This window comes from Cryptomeria japonica, chromosome 10 (assembly GCF_030272615.1).
Source record: "Cryptomeria japonica chromosome 10, Sugi_1.0, whole genome shotgun sequence".
NCBI classification, from domain to species: Eukaryota; Viridiplantae; Streptophyta; class Pinopsida; order Cupressales; family Cupressaceae; genus Cryptomeria; species Cryptomeria japonica.
In genome coordinates, this window is record NC_081414.1 from 134,167,773 (window position 1) to 134,183,087 (window position 15,315).

Genomic DNA, 15,315 nt, shown 5'->3' on the forward strand with positions numbered 1-15,315 from the left:
ATTGATATGTTCTTGCCTCAGGAAGTGATTGAAAGCATTGAAGAGTGAAGGAGTTTTGACCAAGAATGAGGATTTCGCTCCTGACCCTTCCAAAGGGTCTAGAGCGAAATTCATATTTCCCCTACTTTGCTCTTTAGCTTGACCAAATTTGCAATTTCTAAGGAATGTTTTGGAAGACTTGGATGCATATTTGCCTTGGAAATAAGGTTTGAAGCAATAAAATGATGGAAATCAACTTGGAAGGAGAATTTCGCTCTTGACCCTTCCAAAGGGTCCAGAGCGAAATCCTCCATTTGACCTTCTTTTTTGCCTTAAGCCCTAGGTTGGCCTTGTCTGGAGCTAGTTTCATGGTGGATTGCCTTGATTAGGATGGAAGGAAGTTGAATTGATTACATTTGAGGAAAAATTGGAGGAATGAAGTAGAAAATTAACCAAGAATGAGGATTTCGCTCCTGACCCTTCCAAAGGGTCCAGAGTGAAAATCCCCATAGCTCTCATTTCCTTCCTATTTTTTGCCAAGTGTTGGTTTCTAAGGCATGTTGGAAGGTGGATTGATATGTTCTTGCCTTGAGAAATGGTTGAAAGCATTGAAAGGTGAAGATTTTGCCTAAAGGATGAATTTCGCTCCTGACCCTTCCAAAGGGTCCAGAGTGAAATTGATTATAAACCTCATTTGCTCCCTTTCTTAGGCTACACACCTTGTTTCTTTCCTTGGGTGGAGAGTGATGTATTTTTTGCCTTCCAAAGAAGATTGGAGTTGAAAAGATGAAGAGTCAAGCCTAGAGTAGGAATTTTGCTCCTGACCCTTCCAAAGGGTCCAGAGCAAAATTCCACAAAACCACTCTTTTCTCCCAGTTTTGTGCCAAGTCAAGTGTGGGTCAGGGTGAGATAGGATTGGATATGTCCTTAGGAATGACTTTGAGTTGCTAGTGATCAACAAATTTGAAGGAATTGAGCAAAAACTAGGATTTCGCTCTTGACCCTTCCAAAGAGCGAAATTCCTAAGATCACCTATTTCCCTTGCAAATCAAGTCAAACTTTTGGTTTTTATGGCTTAGGGAAGAATGGAGCAACGTTTCCTTGACCTTTGAGGTGAGTTGAAGTGAGAGACATGATAGAATTTGTCCTAAAATGCAAATTTCGCTCCAGACCCTTCCAAAGGGTCCAGAGTGAAATTCCAAGAAGACACCCATTTCTTCCTTGTTTGGACCATGATCTTAGTCCCTTGGGTGTATTTGGAAGTAAGTCAACATGTTTTTGCCTTAGGAAGTGAATGAGGGCGAAGGGAGTGAAGAATCAAGCCTAAATCTTGAATTTCGCTCCTGACCCTTCCAAAGGGTCCAGAGCGAAATTCTTGCAAACACCTATTTTTCCCTTGGAGAAGGTCAAATCCTTGGTTTTTATGGCGTGGATGGAAGTGAGATATGTGTCCTTGCCTTTTGAGGTGGATTGGGGTTGAAAAAATGAAGAAATGTGCTCAAAACTAGAATTTCACTCCTGACCCTTCCAAAGGGTCCAGAGCAAAATTCCTAAAATCCACCTTTTCCTTTCATTTTTGTGTCAAGCTAAGTGTGGATCAAGGTAGATTGAGCTTGGAAGGACCCCTAGGCATGCCTTGGAATGGATTGTGGTCACCAATGGCCAAGATTTTGAGCTAGGACAAGGATTTCGCTCGTGACCCTTCCAAAGGGTCCAGGGCGAAATCCTAAATAGGTCCTGTTCCTGGCTATGATTTTTAGCGAAATTCTTCTTTCTAGCCATTTTGAGGTCAAACAAAGTGTTGCAAGCATGAGAGAAGGATCCAAAGGGAGAGTCAAGGGGGAACAAAGTGGGAAGAAAGGAGCTAAGCAAGAGAAAACAAGCAAGGAATGAATTTCGCTCCTGACCCTTCCAGAGGGTCCAGAGCGAGATTCCTAAGTGGTCTAATATTTTGCCTAGGTCCTTGAGCAAAACCTATTCCTTGGCAATTTTGGAGGTGAATGACTTGATCTTGGTGAAGTAATGTTGAAAATGAGGTCTGATTGAGCAACTTTGTCAAAATTCGCTCTTGACCCTTCCAAAGGGTCCAAAGCGAAATTTTTATAGGGCCTGTCCCTGGAGAGGATATTGAACGAAATTCCATTTTGATGTCTTATCATTAATGATTTAAGGTGGAAAATGCTATGTTGAAATGAATATGTCATATGTGCTTAATCATCCTTTGGTTTATTTTGTAGGTGGGAGGAGACCAAGCCAGGACAAGGACGACCTATTCCAGTCCATCCTCATCAAGGACATTCTAAAGGCACAAAGATGGACTCAAGGTGTTTTGAAACGTTGTAAAACTACAGGTGTTCAAGAAGTTGCCAAAACCTTCACTTCGCCATGCTAAGAGACCACATGATGACAAAGAAAGGCTTTGCCAGCACTTCAGGGCGAGATATGCTTCTGGAGAAGGAAGACTTGACAATAAGGAAGCCTCGTCAAGCAAAGGAAGTACATCATTCATCACGTTAGAGACAGAAAAGAATCAACCAAGACGTAGACGTTAGACAAGGTGGCATCCCAGTCACTGCTCCGCAGTCGCATTGGTCCACCTCAGCATGTCCAGATTCAATGTACCTGACTCATCGGAGGCGGCACAAACTTCGGTTTACCTACCCCTGCTTCCTATTGGTCCTCGCTCTGGGAATGTAATTTTCTAATTGGCTAAGAAAGTTTGTTGTAGCAAACCCTAATTAGGGTTTCTATCTTGTAATCCTAGCCATTGGTTCTCAGTCAATCAGAGCCGTCTGTCTGTAAAGGGTTCTCTATATATAAAGCCCTGGCTCTTCATTTGTAAAGGTTAATAGTTAATAGTTAGCTAAGAGTGGATAGTCAGAGAGTAGGAAATAGTTAGAGTAGAGTAGAAAGAGAAGGCAAAGATTGTTGCCAAGATATTGTTGCAAAAGACTTGTAAACTTCATTGAAGAAATGGTGAATTCTATGGGTCGATTCAACAATTTGCATGGTCTCTATACTTCTCAAATTTGATTTCATGTTATTAGGTGGATGGAAGAAATTTGTATGATCAACGGTGAAATTCGTCTATCCATACTACTAGCGGTTTGTTGATTGCAGAGTTGCTTTGCGTAGTCAATTGGAATCATTCAGCTTAAGCTTAACTTCAATTATCGCTTCTTCATTGATATGCATCAACCTGACGGTGTCCATGCTTGTAGCAGTGATCTAAACATCATAAAGCTTTCCTTAGAAGATCACACTAACCTTGTGGAGATGATCCTAGCATGTCAAAGCAAGACTTAGTTAGAATTTCATTAAAGGTCATTCATTGCTCTTACGTTCTTAGTGTTAGAAATAGATCCCGTTCCAACCCTTATCCTTTTTCCTTTTTTTCAAAATAATGGCCAGTGAAATTCCACGTTCCAGTAATATCCAAAGCAAATCAGACATTCAGGTCGTCGAAAGTAAGTCCCCTTGTGATTCCAACAAAATCACATCGTACCGCAAAGAGCTTATCCACATGTGGAGAACCTACATATCAGATCCTTGGAGTTACTCCGACTGATCCTTCGACGAGATCTTCATCAGTCGGGAAACTTTGTTCAAGAGAGGATAAGGTACCTTTAGGTATTTTATTCTGTGTTTGGTCGTGTACAAAAGACACATCAATAGGACCCTATTTTTCCCCCATTCAAGTTCCTGATGGAGGACGATTTTCCACTAGGGAGGTAAAATTTTGACTAAGTATGGGAAATTATCCCGATGACCCTCGATTTTCCCTTGGAATGCAGATAACTTTGATCCAGATGAAATTTCTTTTCTTGATGAAAATCGATTTTCCCCAGGATAGTTTGTGAACAAGTTTAATGGATTTTTATCCAGATGGGGGTTGATTTTCCTCAAGTGGCAATTGAGATGATTTATGATACTTTTTAATAAGGATTTTTATCCAGACATGGGGCAATTTTCCACCAAGCTGTTATAAAGGCAAAAGTTTATCCCACATTGCTTGTGTGGTGAAGTTTCAAGGAAAAAACATGTTTAAGTATGCCTAGCCAACATTCAAAATAATAATATATTTGCTGATGGTGATTACTAAGTGGCAGATTGAAGGTGATTTATTGATTCTAGCTGGGCGATTTTTATCTAAGTGTCCATTGGACACCATTTGAAGTGTTGAAGTTGCAGATTTGTCTAGTTCAGCCTTGGTGCCCCATTTGGAGGAGAAACTACAACGATTTAAGTGGCTGGTCAACCCACCATTGTTGGCGATTTGGAGCTTTCTAAGTTTGGTGGCACTATTGGGATTGGGCGATTTTGGCTAAAATGGATATTTTTCCACTTTTTTGGAGTTAAGTACTTGTGATAGGGAGGTGCCATTGCTTCGTGTTGACTGGATCTGCATAGTTTCACCATTGCTGGGCACTGCTTGACCTCCATTGTCGGTTGGGAACTCATTTTCAGACTTCACATTTCATTCCCAGCTCATTTCCACCTTAGGCGATTTTATTGGAGAACTGTTTGGAGGTAATTTTGAGGACATTTTAGAGCATTTTCAGACATTATTAGCACTGTTGCAGGTTTGAGACACCATTTTTTTAATTTCCAGCCACCTCTACACTTGGGAAATTTCACTTCTGCATCATCCTTATAGAGTTTTTTGGGCATTTGGTGGAGCTTCCATTGCTGATCTAAGTCTGAAACTTCACTTTCAGATTTGTCTTCAGACTTAGATATTTTTTACCAGCCCTTTGTGTGTGCCCAGATTTGACAATCTTTACTTTGGGAAGGTGAAATCCATCAAATACAGGTGTTTCCTATGATTGCGACAAGTTTAAATGATTGATTTATTGAAGTTGCAGCCATTTTTGGACCTTGGAAGGGCATGTTCAAACTCAGTCCTCAGAAAATCAGAGTTTTATAACAACTTTGATATAAAAAATCAGTCACTTTCTGAGTGTTTTCAGACCTCCAAGTGATATTTCCAGATCTGGACATTCATTTTTGGGCTCCAAATACTTGATTTTCTGAGTTTACAGGGGTGTCTTCAGACTTATTTATTGCAATCAGACTTACCCTATGTCTGAAAATTGGGTTTTCTTGAGGAGAATCTTCTAGATTTCAATTCGGACCTTCACATTTTCCAGAATTGGTGCTACAATTTTCTAAGACTACCTATCACAAGTTGGGACAAATGTCAGGAACAAAGTCCCTATGGGGTTTGGATTTCCACTCCATTGAATGGTGATCAAATCAACACAAAATTGTCAAGGACATTGAGTTTGGATGAGGGTCGGATTTCCACTTCAGTACGAAATTACAAGGAAGGGAGAAATTCAATTCGGATGAAGATCAATAACAAAGTTATCCGGATAGATATCAAATTTCCACCTAGCGAAGGAATGGACAAGGATAATGTAGATGTTTCGAGGACTGATCCGTCCCTATGCAGATGGATTTCCACCAAGGTTGAAATAAAGTTTATCATATTGGTGTTTGATTCAATGTTTATTTGTTTTGTAGAATTGTTACGAGGAAGGGAAGCATGGAGATCAACACTTCAAAGATTGGAAGAGAATTTCGGGACAAGAGATTCTAGAAGGTGAAGATGAGGACTAGATCAATCATGAAGAAAACTTCACCTTGATGATGAACAAATGAAGGAAAGCAATTTCAAGACATGAGCACAAAGGGATTTCACATCAAGAAATCCGGAACCACATCAAGGAATTTTAGTATCAAAGAGCGCCAAGGAAGGAAATATGTCAAGATTCCAAGATTGGAAAATTTTCCAAACATGAGGAAATAGTCTAAGGAATTCCTTAACATAAGGATGAAATGCAAAGTATCATAAGGAGTTCCAAACATTATGATGAAGAGGAATGTACAAGGCAAATTGATCAAGTCTATAAGGCAAGTTGAGGTGGCATCCTAGTCACCTTTCGTCCAATCAAAGGGGTACCAAGTCAACATTCATTCAATGAGGGAATAAGTGACACATGGCACTACATCAAATATTATTTTACCTACCTTCATCTCTTATTGGCCAATGTAATGGTGGTTGTAACAAACCGTAATTAGGGTTTTATCTTGTAATCTTGGCCTTTGATCTTCAATCAATTTCAGCCATTCATTTCTTTTGAGGCTGTATATAAGCCCCATTGCCTCTCATTTGTAAGCAAGAGATTTTTGAGAATTGTTGGTAGATGCTGCAAATTTGAATATAAATCATTGTTTGACTTGATGGTGATTTTTGTTTAAGTGTTGTCTTGCATTCAAGGTTCTCAATTCCTCCAAGTTAGTTTAGAATTTTAGATTAGAATTTGCTTTCAAGTTTGTTAGATTGAATGAAAGAGATTGTTGAATGTATTTGTGTGGAATCCATTTATCCATACCACTAGCCTCTTGTTGATTGTAAGTGCGCCTTGCGTGGTCAACTGGAAGTTTATGCAAGCTTAACTTCGATTATTATGCGTCTATTGTTATGCATCAACTTGGATGATATCAATGTTTGATGGTAGTAATTTGAATATATTTGAAATACACCTTAGATGATTGCACTAAGCTTGTGTCAAAATTTGTTCGACTTGATGGTGAGACCAGCCTAGTTTGACTCCACTGAATTTGTTCATCACTTCTTGCATTCTAGGCTTTTGAATAGAATTCTTGAACCCTATTCCCTTTTGCCATTTTTTAGAAAACGTTTGTTAGAATTGAATCAAGAACTTCAGTGCAAAATCCTAAGTCATCGGCATACCCATCCTAATCCATGATAAGATTGAGCATTCATGTACAATGTAAGTTCTCTTATGATTCCAACATTATCACATCAAACCACTGAACTTATCCACACGTCAAGACCTGGCATTTTGTAACCTTGGAGTTGTCTCATTTGATCGCGAAACATAGCATACGAGAGACTTTGTTCAAGAGAGGATAAGATACCTTGGTATTTTATTCTGTGTTCCCATGTGCCATAAAAACACATCAACAAGACCTAGTGGTCCCCTGCACACCTTCCTTCTGGAAGTGGCCCTACCCTTCACGAGGTTGCAGACCAAGGTCTAGACTAGTTGCCATCTTGCCATCTAAGCCTAGTGTTTAGAATCTACACAACTCTAGTCGGTTACACATTATAGGTACTGTTATCACAAAAGTTCGCACCCTTGTTGAGCTATCAACTCAGCAACCTTGTGAAACATGGAAATGTAATGGCCCCTTCCTTGTGATGTTGCATTCAGTGGTCCATTGGCCTATTCCGGAGACCCGTAGGCTATGTGGAAAGATGAATTAAGGGTTCCCATGTTCCTTGGAGTTCCGACCAGACTTGTCAGGGGTGGAAGGTGAACTTACTATTTTTAGTGAGTTAGGGTTTGGTTGTCAGGATGGTATAGAGTTGCTAAGTTCGCCAAGCTTTTTCTCTAGTTGCGAAGACAACGATTTTTGGAGCATTATTTCATGACTTACTATTTTTAGTAAGTAGCAGTTTGGGGTATTCTATTTTTGGCAGTCTTGGATTTGGTCCTGTCCCAGCACAATTCAGTGATCCTCATTGTTCAGCCTCATCTGGATTCCGTTAATAATCAGTACTGGAACTATAAACAATTTAATTAAATATAATTCCTTATCCTAAGGTTATTATTTAATTATTTTATCACTTATTGATGTTATGGGAAATTGTGCAAAATACAATATTTTTCCTAAGTCATGTCTGGGCGATTTATTTGGAGAGTTAAAGGGAGACTTCATTCTTTATATTTTAAAGAATTTATAATGACAAAAAAAATCGTGGCCCCTCTCCTTGGTGTGATTTTGACTTGGGAAAGTGGGCGCTAGTTTCATTTGAATTTCAGATGGGAAAAGCTATATAAACAGAGGTTGGGCTCCTCATTTGGCATCCAGAGAAAATATATTGTTATGTTGTCGGAATGACTTCAGACATTCTTCGAGGGTGAATACCTCCTAGACCCTTCCTTCCAGTTTCGAGTGTGAGACATCACTCCTAGCTGTGGTGCGTAGTTGTGAGTTTCTTGGTGATATTTTGGGTGTGTTGGCGAAGAATTGAGTGTGCTGCTGGGTTTTTGGTATTGCTGGTTGCGGGACTGCTGAAAGTGAAATTTGCTCATAGCTCTCAACCAGGGGACTCCATCCATCCGGGTCTCGGCTCATTCTTCCTTCCTTGCCATGGCGATACATTGTGTGAGTTTCTAGCTATTTTGTTTGAGCAATGATTTTATTAGACAAAATCGAAATTCCTAGTCTAGGCATGGGTTTTCTACCTTGCATTGGGATGCGTGCAAATTAAATAAGGGTCTGTTTGGGGTGTTGTTTTGATCGGTTGCCATTGCATATGATGTACGGTGGGTTTGGAACTAGTTTGAGCTGATTTGGATGTAAAATGAGGGAGTTATGAATATTTTGGCATTTCTCTAGGCTGCTGGTCTGTGTTCCCAGCCTGCAGATTGGTGGTAACAGAAATTTATATCTTTATTGTAGAAATCTGCATTACTCTCCTTCTATCGTTTCTATTATTGTAAGGTTAGGTAGTAGTACTACTAACCAGTTCTATCTTTGTAATTCTCATCCCGCTGAATAAGTGGAAGAGGCTGGCTTGCTGCCTGATATGCAACAAATTTGTAATTTTCAGTCCTCCCGCTGAATAAGTGGTCGAGTGATAAGTAATGCTATGGTCCTCCCACTGGAATATGCAGTGGAGTGATTGTTTAATGTAATGTCCTCCCGCTGGAATATGCGGTAGAGTGATCGCTTAATGTAATGTCCTCCCGTTGAAATATGCGGTATAGTGATTGTACTTCATTTCCTTGTGGTTTCTCCTTGGTCGGTTTACCGCCAAGAGTTTGGTTTCTATCCTGCTGGATAAGCAGAAGGGGCTGGCTTGCCGCCCATGCATTGTAATTCTCTGTTTGATTATTGCTGTTGACGATCCTCGGAACACCGTATGCTCTCACCCTCCCAGTTTGGGCTCTCGGTGAACAAAAGGTGGAAGGGTTTCCTTTCAGTTGTTTGGATTTATTTCTCTAACCTTAACGGGTTACTTGTTGTGGATGCATTGTTATTGGCCTAAAAACAAAAAAAAATTAGTGGGATATTACAGTGGTATCAGAGCTGGGTTTTCCTGCCAGCCTGTGAAGTCAGGGTAAACAGAGTTCTCCATGAGTGACAGAGACGTCTGCTACTACAACAGAGAACAAAAACACCAGCAGTATCAGATCCCTATAGTGCCTTGTGAAGAGACTTTTTCAGAAGTCTTGAGAAACAGAGATAAGGAAGTTGATTCAGTAGACTCAGCAAATTCAATGGGGGAAAGATTTTTTGGACAGAATGAAACAGCTATGGCTATAGAGAAAATAGAAAAGAAATTTGACACAATGATGGACATGATGTCCCAGATGATAGCCACCTTTAGGCAGAATGCTGGAGGAGGGCATAATCATGATCCAAATCAAAATATGAGTGGTAATAATGGCAGTACTTCCAACAACTCCAGTGGTAATGGGAATGGCAGCAACAATGGCAGCCATGGAAATGGAATGCCTGTTGGATCGGTGACTAGACCATTGCAACCTGTTTTCCTTCCAAGGGAAACACCGCCTCCTGAAGTGGAAGTTCCTGTGGCTGAGGAGATTCAGGCCAGCTTTGTGGAGTATGTAGTATTTCCCCAAGAGATTCAAAATGCTATGTCTCTTGACCAATACATGAATCAAAAGAAGAGAAGGGAAGGGAGATATGATAATCGTTACTCCACTCCCAGAGATTTCCAACAAGCCCTGGGGAAGGTCACTCTAGCACACTTTGATGGAAGCAGTGTGAGCACGGCTAAAGCTTGGGTCCAGAAGTTGGACAACTACTTGTCCTTGAGACCCATGCCCGAAGAAGAGGCCATCAAGTTCGCCACCTTGCACCTAGATAGAGCTGCTCATGAATGGTGGTACCATGGGTTGGTCACCCTTGGTCACAACTTGATCCATACCTATGCTGAATTCACCAACAAGTTGACAGAAAGATTTGATACCAAGGATCCGGAGGTGAAGTTTAGAGAGCTAGCACAAGTCAAACAGCAGGGTTCTGTGGACACCTTCATAATTGAATTTCAGAGTCTTTCGGTTATGGTCAGTAGTATCTCGGAGAAAAGACTGGTGGTCCTGTTCATTGAAGGACTCGAAGAGCCATTGAGAGGCTGGGTAAAAGCCTTTGACCCACCCACCTTGGCTGATGCAATCAAGAAGGCTAGAAGCATGGAGTTGGCTGCCCCTAAGTCTAAATTTCGGTCAAAGCCTTTCCCATTTCGTAAGGACAAAAAGAAATTTCCTAATCAGCCTAAGAAGTTCCCTCCCCGGATGGATGATGAGCTTCGATAAGAACTTCAAAGGAAGAATTTGTGTTACTCATGCAAGGAACCTTGGGTTCCGGGTCATAGATGCCATGGAAGGGGTAATGCTCGGCAAATGGAAGCATATTCAGCTGATGGATCAGATTCTGAAAATTCAGAACAGCAGCTTGACTCGGAGGAAAGTGAGTATGAAGAGGCTCCAGAAGGGCCTGAAAGTGATCAAGATGATAAGGGTATAGTTGCCCAACTCTCTAGCTTCCACAAGAATGAATCATTTAGAGTTCGAGGAGCATTGGGAGAGCACCGACTTGTTGCTCTAATTGATACAGGAGCAACTCACAACTTCATTGATGTTAGGATTGTTGCCAAGAGAGGTCTTATCACTAATGATGTTGAAGACTTCAAGGTCATGGTGGCTGATGGATCAACATTTTGTTGTAAACGGATGGTGTCGAACATGTCAATGAAGCTTGGTAATTATGAAGTCAAGGATGACCTCTATGTTGTCAATATTGGAGGGACTGATTATGGTCCTTAACATTCAGTGGCTGCGATCTCTTGGTGAGATCACTCTTAACTTGCAAACCATGGAGTTAAAGTTCATGACCGAAGGGAAGAAGGTGGTTTTGCGAGGAATGTCTAATGGGGGTCCTCGGATTGTATCCTTGAAGAGGATGGAGAGGCTGATCCGTCATAACCAAGTAGAGTGGGCAGCAAAATGTGTGTTAATGCCATCAAACCCATTAGAAGACAAGGGCAGCTACACTACTGATATTCAAGCTCTAATCACAGACAAGAGCAAGGCCTTTGGAAATTCGCCACTTAGAGGATCTCCTAAGTATATGGTCATGCCATCCCACTCATCTGAAGAAAGGAGAAGCTATCCTGAAGACATCCAGGCGCTGATTTCAAAAAGGAGCAAGGTGTTTGAGACTCCGCCCCCGGGTAGGCCGCTTGAGCGCGGTACTGAACACATCATTGAGTTACAAGAGGGTACTAAGCCTATCATGATTACTCCTTACTGTTACCCAAAGAAGCAGAAGGATGAGATTGAGAAAGCCATTAAGGAGCTTCTAGACATGGGTTACATTAGGCCAAGCAAGAGCCCCTTTGCTTCGGCTGTTTTATTGGTGAAGAAGAAGGATGGGACCATGCGTATGTGCGTGGATTACCGAGCCTTAAATCAGAAAACCATCAAGAATCGGTATCCCATTCCGAGGATTGATGAGCTCATTGATGAGCTGCATGGTGCCGTGTACTTCTCCAAGATAGATCTCAGATCGGGCTACCATCAAATCAGAATGATGGCTTCTGATGTGGAGAAGACTGCTTTCAGATGCCACTTCGGGCATTTCGAATTTCTAGTCATGCCTTTTGGTTTGACTAATGCTCCAGCCACATTTCAGTTCTGTATGAACAAAATCTTTCAGAAGCAGTTGAGGAGATTTGTGCTCATATTCTTCGATGACATTCTCATCTTCAGTAAGTCTTGGAAGGAGCACTTACGACACTTAGATGAAATTCTTAGCATTTTGGAGTCTGAATCATTGTTTGCCAAAGAATCTAAGTGTGAGTTTGGAATGAGGGAGTTGCTCTACTTGGGGCACATCATCAGTGCAAAGGGTGTGAAGGTGGATTCCAAAAAGATTAGAGCTATCCTTGATTGGCCACCACCTGAGAACATAACTCATTTGAAAGGATTCTTGGGTCTATGCGGGTTTTACAGAAGGTTTGTGAAGGGTTATTCTCAGTTGGCTGCCCCCCTCACAGATCTCACTAAGAAAGGAGCCTTCGAGTGGTCTGCAAAGGCACAAACAGTGTTTGATCAGTTTAAGGAAATCATGAGCTCATGCCCGATTTTGGCCTTACCAGATTTCACCAAGCCTTTTGAACTGCATTGTGATGCGTCAGGGGAAGGTGTTGGTGCAGTTCTGATGCAAGACAAGCACCCTATTGTCTTTGAAAGTAGAAAGCTGAGAGGGCCTGAAAGGCTATATTCAATCTATGACAAGGAGATGCTTGCCATAATGCATGCCCTTGCGAAATTCAGGCAGTACTTGGTGGGAAGTAGGTTCGTTGTTAAGACTGATCATAACAGTCTTAAGCATTTCATGCACCAAAAAGATTTGAATGAAAGGCAGCAGAAGTGGGTTAGTAAGCTTCAGGCTTATGACTTCGACATTGAGTATGTGAAAGGGAAGAACAACATAGTGGCAGATGCCCTTTCACGGAGACCCCATCTAAGCTCTATATGTGAGCTTACTGCTGATTGGAGGGACCTATTGCTTGCTGATTATGCCAAAAATCAGTTTGCAACCAGCATTGTTGAAGGCAATTTTCATGATGAAAAGTACAGTTTGGTTGATGGATTGATTTTGTATAAGGGAAGGATCCTTCTTCTACCTGAATCGAAGTTGAAAGAGAAGGTATCGCAAACTTTCCATGACATTCCCCTTGCTGGCCACCAAGGTTTTTTCAAGACTTACAAGCAGATCAGAGAGAGATTCTCTTGGAAAGAGTTGAAGAGAGATGTGTTGAAGTATGTTAACGAATGCCATACTTGTCAGAAGAATAAAGATGAACACACAGCACCCGCTGGTTTATTGCAACCATTGCCTATTCCCAGTCAAAAATGGGAAAGTGTCTCTATGGATTTCATCATTGGGTTGCCAAAGGCTAGTGGGAAGGATTGTATCTATGTGGTGGTGGATAGATTGACTAAATTTGCTCATTTTTTTGCCATCACTAGCTCATTTACAGCAGCTCAGGTTGCTGATTTGTTCTTCCGTGAGGTGTTTAGGTTGCATGGGCTTCCTAAAAATATTGTGAGTGATAGGGACAGCAAGTTCCTAAGCTCCTTCTGGCAAGAGATTTTCAAATTATGTGGTACTCTGCTAACCCCAAGCACGAGTTACCATCCCCAGACAGATGGACAAACAGAGATAGTAAATAAGTGGTTAGAGGGTTACTTGAGGAACTACGTTTCAGAACAGCAGAAGGCTTGGGTAAGATGGCTACATCTTGGTGAATACTGCTACAATTCCACTTATCACATGTCCATTAGGATGTCTCCTTTCATGGCACTTTACGGTTATGAGGCCCCTAGCTTTGCTGATTTGGTGTTTGGAGATAGTAGAGCACCTCAGGCTAGGGATATGGTTCAGCAGTGTCAGGACATTCTGAAGGCATTAAAGGACAACCTCCAAATTGCACAGAACCGGTAGAAGTTGTATGCTGATCAGCAGCGTATTGAGCGCTCATTTGAGGTTAATGACATGGTCTACCTAAGACTTCAGCCCTTCAGACAGTCTACTCTCAAGAAGAGTGGAGCGGAAAAACTCAAGCCACGTTTCTATGGTCCATTTAGGGTCATTAGGAGAGTGGGAGTTGTGGCTTATGAGTTGGAGCTACCAGCAAGTAGCCGAGTACATAATGTCTTCCATGTGTCACGCCTCAAAAAGGCGCTTGGGCACAATGTGATAGTCTCTCCTGATCTGCCTCCTTTGGATGAAGAGGGAGAACTGGTGCTAGTTCCTGAGGCCATCCTTGATGTCAGGGAACGATTGTTGAGGAGGAGAACCATCCGAGAGTATTTGGTTAAGTGGAAGGACCTACTGGTGGAGGATGCTACTTGGGAGAATGAGGAGGTCTTACAACATCCTGGCTTGCGATTGCTTGAGGACAAACAATTTTGGGAAGGGTGGATTGTAATGTCCCCTTCCTTGTGATGTTGCATTCAGTGGTCCATTGGCCTATTCCGGAGACCCATAGGCTATGTGGAAAGATGAATTAAGGGTTCCCATGTTCCTTGGAGTTTCGACCAGACTTGTCAAGGGTGGAAGGTGAACTTACTATTTTTAGTAAGTTAGGGTTTGGTTGTCAGGATGGTACAAAGTTGCTAAGCTCGCCAAGCTTTTTCTCTAGTTGCGAAGACAACGATTTTTGGAGCATTATTTCATGACTTGCTATTTTTAGTAAGTAGCAGTTTGGGGTATTCTATTTTTGGCAGTCTTGGATTTGGTCCTATCCCAGCACAATTCAGTGATCCTCATTGTTCAGCCTCATCTGGATTCCGTTAATAATCAGTACTGGAACTATAAACAATTTAATTAAATATTATTCCTTATCCAAAGGTTATTATTTAATTATTTTATCACTTATTGATGTTATGGGAAATTGTGCAAAATACAATATTTTTCCTAAGTTCATGTCTGGGCGATTTATTTGGAGAGTTAAAGGGAGACTTCATTCTTTATATTTTAAAGAATTTATAATGACAAAAAAAATCGTGGCCCCTCTCCTTGGTGCGATTTTGACTTGGGAAAGTGGGCGCTAGTTTCATTTGAATTTCAGATGGGAAAAGCTATATAAACAGAGGTTGGGCTCCTCATTTGGCATCCAGAGAAAATATATTGTTATGCTATCGGAATGACTCCAGACATTCTTCGAGGGTGAATACCTCCTAGACCCTTCCTTCCGGTTTCGAGTGTGAGACATCACTCTTAGCTGTGGTGTGTAGTTGTGAGTTTCTTGGTGATATTTTGGGGGTGTTGGCGAAGAATTGAGTGTGCTGCTGGGTTTTTGGTATTGCTGGTCGCGGGACTGCTGAAAGTGAAATTTGCTCATAGCTCTCAGCTAGGCGATTCCCTCCATTCGGGTCCCGGCTCATTCTTCCTTCCTTGCCATGGCGATACATTGTGTGAGTTTCTAGCTATTTTGTTTGAGCAATGATTTTATTAGACAAAATCGAAATTCCTAGTCTAGGCGTGGGTTTTCTACCTTGCATTGGGATGCGTGCAAATTAAATAAGGGTCTGTTTGGGGTGTTGTTTTGATCGGTTGCCATTGCATATGATGTACGGTGGGTTTGGAACTGGTTTGAGCTGATTTGAATGTAAAATGAGGGAGTTATGAATATTTTGGCATTTCTCTAGGCTGCTGGTCTGTGTTCCCAGCCTGCAGATTGGTGGTAACAGAAATTTA

At 41.5% G+C, this 15,315-nt stretch overlaps 1 protein-coding gene across 7 annotated transcripts in view; it reads left to right on the forward strand.

Annotated features, from left to right (window-relative positions):
* The window catches only part of LOC131030865 (uncharacterized), a 90,188-nt gene that overhangs the window by 36,018 nt on the left and 38,855 nt on the right, over nt 1-15,315 (forward strand). The gene's annotated exons all lie outside the window — the stretch shown is intronic.